The sequence below is a fragment of the Eleutherodactylus coqui genome, chromosome 12 (assembly GCF_035609145.1).
Source record: "Eleutherodactylus coqui strain aEleCoq1 chromosome 12, aEleCoq1.hap1, whole genome shotgun sequence".
In the NCBI taxonomy this organism is placed as follows: Eukaryota; Metazoa; Chordata; class Amphibia; order Anura; family Eleutherodactylidae; genus Eleutherodactylus; species Eleutherodactylus coqui.
The window spans coordinates 42,981,029-42,989,753 of NC_089848.1; positions in this window are offsets into that span (position 1 = coordinate 42,981,029).

The following is an 8,725-nucleotide window of genomic DNA, read 5'->3' on the forward strand; positions in this document are numbered from 1 at the left end:
CGCGCCCTTTCACTGTCGACCACGCAGCCGCCTGCCAACGATAGCCAATCCAACCAAATGGAATTGTAACTCTTCCAAGTCGCGCACGTGACCGATGCCTCCACCAGCTTCAGCAACTCTGCTCTGCCAGATTCCATAAATGAGGAGGGCATCGTACCCCCTCGGCCTCCGCCTGAGGGTGCCGCTCCCTGAACGCCTCCATCTGTGAACGAGAGAGTGCGTCAGCCACTCCATTGTCACAACCCGGAACATGCCTGGCTCGCAAATAAATATTGTTTTGCAGGCATCTCAAAACCACATGCCTCAACAAAGCCAACACGGGTGAAGAAACCGAGGTCTGCTTATTGATCACATGAACCACCGCCACGTTATCTGACCAGAAACAGACCTTGCGGTCCTGAAGCTCTGCGTTCCATAACTCCAACGCTACCACCAATGGAAAAAATTCAAACAGTGTAACATTTTTGGTCCATTTTCTATCCAACCAACTCTGAGGCCAGGGTTCCCTGCACCAATGGTTATTAAAGATGACACCAAAACCTCCCGTTCCGGCCGCGTCCGCGAACAGGCATATGCCGCTACCCGTCACCTCCTCCTTTGGGCACATCACTTGCCCATTGAAGGATTGCAAAAATACATTCCAGATATGTAGGTCTGCTCTCATCCCCTGTGTTACCCGCACAAAATGATGGGGTTCCCGTACCCCCGCCATAGCTAACGTCAGTCTTTTTGAGAAGACCCGCCCCATGGGGATAACTTTACACGTGAAATTAAGCAGGCCTGCCAGCCTCTGAATCTGACGCAGGGTGACCTTCTTGCAGCTGGCCACCTCATTGACCACCTGGTGTAACCTAGCTACTTTTTCAACTGGTAGCCTAAACATCATATCCTCAGAGTCGATCTCGATCCCGAGGAAGGTGATCCGGGTTACGGGGCCCACAGTTTTCTCTTCTGATAACGGGACCCCCACCCGCCGCAAGAGGGACTGGAAAGTTTTAAGCAGAAATACGCAATCGCCCGAGTTCACCGAGCCCACGAACAAAAAATCATCTAAATAATGTATCACCGATGAGATGCCCGTCTCATACTTGAGTAACCACTCCAAAAAAGAACTAAACAATTCGAAATAATAGCATGAAATTGAGCATCCCATCGGCAGACACATGTCTATAAAAAATTGATTGTCAACCCGACACCCCAGGAGGTGGAAACAATCGGGGTGCACTGGTAACAAGCGAAAGGCGGACTCAATGTCCGTCTTTGCTAGCTGAGCTCCCTTACCCGCAGCCCTGTCTCTTGAAGCAGCGAACTGCTGCATGCTGGCCCCTGCAAACCGAGCATTCATGTCGGAATTTGCAGGTGGCATAAAACCTGCAATGGCCCTCGTTGTAGAGCCAACATGAGCCATTGGGTCTCTGAGCTGCCGCGGGGGGCTGTTGCCTGCCTCCCGCGGCTCCTGTAGGAAAGGAGGCTCTGGCGGGCCGTTGCGCCAGAATAAGCTGGATCCCCACATCAGTTGCTTTTGTGGCCCAGCTTATGTGGCTCATTCCTGATACCCGCCGTCGGAAGTCTTCATCATAGCGCCACCAAGCTGACCCACCGTGCAGCTTGTAGGCGCTGTAGATGGTATTTAAATAAACCATCAACTCCGTTCCTTTGCTCGGCTGATGCTGACACACTACGTGACCCAAAACCAAATAAGCTTGAAGCCAATTGCCGGACGTCTTAGCGATTTTTGGCTTCTTCTCCGCTCCACGTTCGGACAACCGTTCTTTGTCTACCATAACATGGTCCGGTGACAGTAAGGACCAAATATCCACATATAAGCCTTTTTTGATCTTTTCCGTAATATCATCAGCCAAACCTACCCCTAGAGGGGCAACACCGCAAAACATCGAATCAGCATATCTTAAACCTTCCGTTGGGTCACCATCCATACACAAGGTTGAGCCTCCAGAAACATTACTCGCAGGCGGGCCTCTGCCCCCTGGTGAACCACAGGACACTAAAAGCCCTTCTTGCGGATCCACCTTGCTCAACAATGACTTTAACACCGTGACCAAATCCTGTTTATCCGCGCCCTTCGCGGGATCCATCACCTTACACCAAGCATTATGCAATGATAACTCACCAGCTCGACTGACCTCCGGCAATGCCAAGGGTGATGTCCTAGCTGTCTCCCTCCTACGGATCCTGTGCTCGGGCGTGGGCTGCCGACTGACCCTTCGCGTAGCCTCCTGCGCCTTTTGCTGTCGAGCCAAACCAGGCTGGTGTCTGCTTGACCGTCCCTGCGAATGGCCTTGACTCCTGTTGCTCCTGTGGTCTTTTCCACGTTGCATAGATTGTGAGTTAAGTGGCTGACGCTGGTCTTCTGAGCACCGTGTCTCTTCTTCTGAGCTGCTCCTATCTGCCCTGCTGACTCCTCGCGCCCTGCAGCTGCTGCTACTAGAAGCTCTACTTGCCTGCTCTGTCTGCCTGGAACTCCTGGCCTCCTGTCTTAGCGCTCTGGTTCTATCCCTCTGCCTACGCCTGGCGCCCTGACCTTGGCGGCTACTGCTTGCGCGATTGTCTGACGTTTGGGACGAATAACCCAGCATTTCTTGCAGCAGTGGGTCAAGGTATCGTGGATTAACAAAACAACGGCGCTGTATGGCCGTAGTGGGTGGTGGTAATTGTGAAGAGTGTCCGCTTGTCATTTGGGTGAAGTATACCGCATCCTGCTGACCCCGGTACAGGGAAGCCTCAGCTCTATTCCCATGGTAATAAGCGGCCCTGTTGTGCCTATGGCCTGGGCGGCTAGATGTGTGGGGCTCAGGGGTCGGGCTGCGTGACCCCGAAAATGAGCTAGCCCCCCCCCCCCCCCGTTGGCTCCTCCGTGGGGTTAAAGCAGCGGGGCCAGGGCTGCTTGCAGCGCTGCCGGTGGGTGTGCTAAAGTGGCCTGCTGCCTGTAGTATATTCCCCCCTTGACTTGTACTCCTCCCCCGCTGCTCCCTCTGTGCCGCGCCGCGCTCTACTGCAATGTGACGGTGCGGTGATCCGCCATCTTGTTGGGGTACGCGCCCTCCCCGCGTGTTCCCTCTCTTCTGCCTCTCTCCCTGGCTCACCTCTCCCTCTCTGACGTCCTGCGCCCAGACGCGCGCTGCTCTGTCGCTGCAGGGCTCACTGCAGCTGCTGCTGACTGCCGCATGTCTTCTCTCCTGTGCCCGCTCGCCGGTGGTGAGCGCTGCCTCGTGGCGGGCCGCTTTCCCGCCACCCGATTTGAATTCGGCGCCATCTTTCTTCTGGTGCTCGCGGCTCCCGCCGCTCTTTCTTCTCCCCGGCTGTTTCGCTGCCCGCAGTGTTTGGTCGCTGGGCTCGGGCTAAGCCTCGCTGGCGGCTGCTTCCTTCGTTGCGGTCTTCCCCGCAACTGCTCTTCGGCTTCTGACGGTACTTCGCTGGCTCAGCTCCGCTGCGTTCCGGATCCCTCCGGCTCCGCCGCTCCCGCGGCCGTCCTGCAGCTCAACAGCAGCTCTTCTAGCCAGCCGGTGCCATCCTGCATGACCGTCGCCTGGATCCGTGCCCTCAGGTCCTCCATCTTGCCTTTCTTCTTCGCTTTTCCGCTGTCTCCCTTCTTCCTAACTTCTCGAAATGTCTCCCGACCTCCGCTGTTCAGTCGCTTGCTTCTTTTTTCCTCTTCTTCTCTTCTTCTTTTCTTGCCTTCAGTCTTCAGTCTGACTCGTCTTGCGTCTTGCCCGGCTCCGTCCTCTCACTTCCACGCTTCTCCTCCTTCTGTTCTTCCTGTCTTCTTCCTTCTTCCGTTCTAAGCTCCTCCCCCCCTTCTAGCTCGCTATTCCCATATAACTCCACCCCCAGTCCCATGCAGCCGCGTTATGCACTGTGCTGCATAAGAGGCGGGGAGCCTGACAGCAGCAGGATGCACTCACTGAGGCACTGGGGAACCCACCCCCAGCCCTGCAGGACAGGTAGAGACCACAGTCGGGCGCCTGGTTGTCATGGTGACGGGGATGCGGGGCGGCACCTGCCGTGTCCCTAGCAACCCGGCAGTGAGGAGGAAGGTGGTGGCCAGGGGAGGTTACCAGAATCAGGGCCCCCTGTGCCGCATAGCTGAAGCATGGGTGACAGGGCCAGTTGTATGAGCGCGGTGGCCCCGCGAGCCACCGGTCCTGACATTAGCCTGATGTGGTGCGGTTTATTATCAAAACAAACAACTCTGCTCTCTTGTGTACAGTGGTGCTTGAAAGTTTGTGAACCCTTCAGAATCTTCCATATGTCTGCTTATGGCTAAATGCACATGGGAACGCACGGATTCCACATGGGGAATCCCGCACAGAATATGCCCATGCCCGCAGCCAGCGACCCTGCATACCCTTCAGTCTCTTCTTTTTCTGTACTGTGGATGGTCCGTACGGCTCGCCGTCGGGCATTCGCAGTACAGGTTTTTTTCTGCTGCTTTCCCAGCGAAATCTGCGGCCCGTTGTAGCACGCTGCAATTTTTCATCCGCAAGCAGAAACCGCAATTGGCTTCCGCTCGTGTGCATGAAGAATTTTTTTTGCATGCTATGGAGGGTTATTGCTGCGGAATCCAGAGGTGGACGCCCGCTCCGGATTCTGCAGCAAAAGTCCGCCCGTGTGCATTGGGCCTTGATTTGATCTAAACTACATCAGATTTTCACAAGTCCTAAAAGTAGATAAAGAGAATTATCTCTCCCTCCTGCTCACTCCCGCAACACACCGCTCACCCCCGCCGGCACCCGAATAAGTTCTGATGAGCAGACAGGTACTCGAAAAGGATGATACTCGCTCGAGTATGCTCGCTCATCTCTATTGGCCATCACAAAACTTTAACTTTATTCTTCTTTAATCATTCTTTTGTAGAACGCCTTGTGAGCTTTGGGTCGTTGTCCTGTTCCATGACCCACGTTATCCTGAGATCCCGCTCACAGACAGACGTCCTGACATTTTCCTTTAGAATTCGCTGATATAATTCTGAATGCTAATTTTCCATCAATTTTCATCTCCACTTTTCAAGATCCATAACTTTTTCATTTGTCTGTGGTCATATAATGGCAAATTGTAGTTTTCATTGGTACCAATTTTGGGTGTATATAAAGTATTGTAAAACTTTACTGATTTTTTTTTTAAGAGCAGGGGGAGAAAACATCAATTCTGCCATTTTTTTTAAGCGTTAATCATGCAGCTTATACGACACGATCAATTAATTCTGCAGGTTAATTTGCTTACGACAATACCAAATTTTTTTTGTAGGGTTTTCCACTTTTGCACAATAAAAACCCTTTTGTGGGAAATGATTTTTCTTTTACAAGTCCCATAACTTTTTAATTTTTTCCTGGATGGAGCTTTGTGAGGGTATGTTATTTGCGTGATGACCTTTCATTTTTATTAGTACCATTTTGGGGTACATACAGCTCTTTTGATTACTTTTATTTCATTTTTGGGGGAGGCAAAATTAACAAAATGAGCATTTTGCCTAGGTTTTTTAGGGTATCTTTTAAGCAATTTTTGCCATGCATAATAAATAGAGTGTTCAATTTCTTGTACAGGTCGTTATGAATACGATGATACCAAATATGTGTTGTTTTTTTAAGTTCACAAAAAAGGGAATTTGTCATTTTTAATGTGATTTTTTTGACACTTTTAATTTTTACATTTTTTATGTCCCTGTAGGGGACTTGAACCATAAATGCTCTGATCGCTATAATAATGCATCGCAGTACTTCTGTACTGCAAGGCATTATTTCTCACACTAGCGATAACAAGCCATGGCAGGCCCAGACAACAGTGCATGGCATTCGATAGCATTATATTGCGAAAGGCCAATGACGTCACAAATAGAGTGCGATGTACATTGATTGCGGCAAGTACGGTGTTTAGAGCAGAGATCGGTGTCCTCATCGATCCCAACTGTTGTAGCAGGAGGCCAATTATCCCTCACAGCCGGCACCCACTGCATTATGGCATGGTCTCATTTCTGATCCTGCACCATCCACAGGAGGTAAGTTTACGTCCTGCTGTGTTAACTACCACTGTGCCCAGATGTAAATTTACGTCTTGTGGCGTTAAGGGGTTAAATTAAACAGGTCGCTCACTCACACCTGATTGCCATCACATTGACTGAAAACACCTGACCCTAATATTACCTTCAACTTATCTGCTAATCCCAAAGGTTCACATACTTTTGCCACTAGCAGACATCTAATATTGGATCATTTTCCCCAATTAATAAAATGACGAGTGTAATATTTTTGACACATTTGTTTGATTTGTTCTACTTTTAGGACTTGTGCGAAAATCTGATATAGTTTTAGGTCAAATGTAGGCATAAAGATAGAAAATTACCAAGAGTTCACAAACTTTCAAGCACCACTGTATGCATTATGTAACTACATGCTATGCCTCACATTCACTCATCATCACCATAGCATCTACAGGAGGGGCACGGAAAAGTGGCCCGGCACCACACTTCTGCAGGCTGTCTAAAAGAAAATGTCTTTGTTGCCCATAGCAACCAATCATACCACAGCTCTCATTTCTTATACTGCTGAGGTAAAATGAAAGCTGCTCTGTGATTGGTTGCTACGGGCAAACAAATATCTTCTTTTAGACAGCCTTCAGGAGAGTGTGGTGGCGGGCTAATTTTCTATGGCCGATCCTGCAGAACATACTTTCCTGGAATGTTGTTTAACAGAAAATATTTTAATTAGCTGCACTAATAATTTAAAAAAAGCCTACGGAAAAATTTGGCCGGTGTCTACAGAAGTCGGCCAGTGGGACGACACGCAAAAGGACCTCCACGTTGGTTTATCCTGAGTATTTTGTGGATTCAGAATAGCTGATGCCTTTGTATTGTAAGGGCTCTTTCACACCAGTGTTGATACTCGTATGCAGTGAATAGAGCCTATTGATTTCAATGGTTTCATTCACAGCTGCATATTTTTCCCACCCCTAGAAGAAGTTGTCACTTTGCTGCAAAACTTGGCATGCAGTGACATCTCAGGCAGATATTTAAATCACGTTAGTTGTGGCATAATTAGATGAACGGTCTTGTCACCAGAGGCTTAAACGTGGTTCCCCTCTTGGCCTATAAAGTCTCTCAGAGATCCCCTCTTGACTTTTTCTTCCGCTTGTGTAGAGCTTGTTGACCACTAGACGCCTCTACGACATAGAGAAGAGATTTCACCCCGTTACCAGAGACTGAGAGGGGCGCATTATTGGGATGTGAGAAGCTGGATGGTCGTATCCATGAATTGTCCCCCACCGGCCGTTCTGACCAGACTGTAAGGAGATGTTGGGACCAGTGGATGTGTGAGGACACACAAGGTGACCGGGCTCAGGACGCCCTCGACAGACCAGCAGTAGAAAGGAGCGTCTGACCAGACTGTTTGGAGATGTTGGAAGCAGTGGATGTGTGAGGACACACAAGGCAACCGGGCTCAGGATGCCCCCTACAGACTTCCAGTACAGAGAAGCGTCTGACCAGACGGTTAGGAGGTGTTGGAACCAGTGGATGTGTAAGGGCACACAAGGTGACCAGGCTCAGAACTCCCTAGAGACCACCAGTAGAGAGGAGCATCTGACCAGACTGTTGGGAGATGTTGGGACCAGTGGATGTGTGAGGGCACACAAGGAGACCGGGCTCAGGATGTCCTTGACAGACCGGCAGAGTATCATCCAATTGTCCGCCGAGCATGAGCAGCTCCAACTATTTTGTTCCAGAGACAGGGGGCGCCATCGTTACACCACTGTGTCTATTGGAACCATTTCCAAGCACTTGGCTAAAGGACATTTGGTCTCACTGCACCCATTAGATGTGCTGCATTTGACATCCTGCATCATAGAATGGTAGACTTGGAAGAGACCTCCAGGGTCATCGGGTCCAACCCCCCTGCTCAGTGCAGGATTCACTAAATCATCCCCGACAGATGTCTGTCCAGCCTTTGTTTGAACACTTCCATTGAAGGAGAACTCACCACCTCCAGTGGTAACCTGTTCCACTCATCGATCTCCCTCACTGTCTAATATCTAATCTGTGTCTCCTCCCTTTCAGTTTCATCCCATTGCTTCTAGTCTTTCCTTGTACAGATGAGAATAGGGCTGATCCCTCTGCACTGTGACAGCCCTTCAGATATTTGTAGACAGCTATTAACCCTTTCCAATCCAATTTTGGATTCAGGGTTTCCTAAGAGGCTTTCTTTTTTTTGCTGTTATACAACGGTGCCATTTGCTGGCTAAAGCCAGTGTGTGTGTGCCAGATAGGTTCCGACAGCGGAGTGGCTGGCATGAGACGGTAAGAATACCCTGTTGGACGTCTTCTGTAGAAAACAAGAAAAAGATCCTCCTGCGCTCTTTTTTCGGGGCTTTTTGCAATCCAAATGAGTAACTTCCAGGTCACCGTGATATACAATTAAGTATATTTTTATTCATACAACATGTATATATCAATCTTGCAACGCGTTTCGGCGCTATTGGGAGCGCCTTTTTCAAGCTGTTGGATGTCTTCTGACACTGAAGCTGTACAAGCTTCAATCAGAATGTAGGAAGATGCCAGACGGTGGATTGGAAAGGGTTAAGTCTCCTCTCAGCCTTCTTTTTTACAAGCTAAACATTCCCAGATCCTTTAACCGTTCCTCATAGGACATGATTTGCTGACAGCTCACCATCCTGTAACTCTTCTCTGAACTTGCTTCAGTTTGTCTGTCTTTTTTAA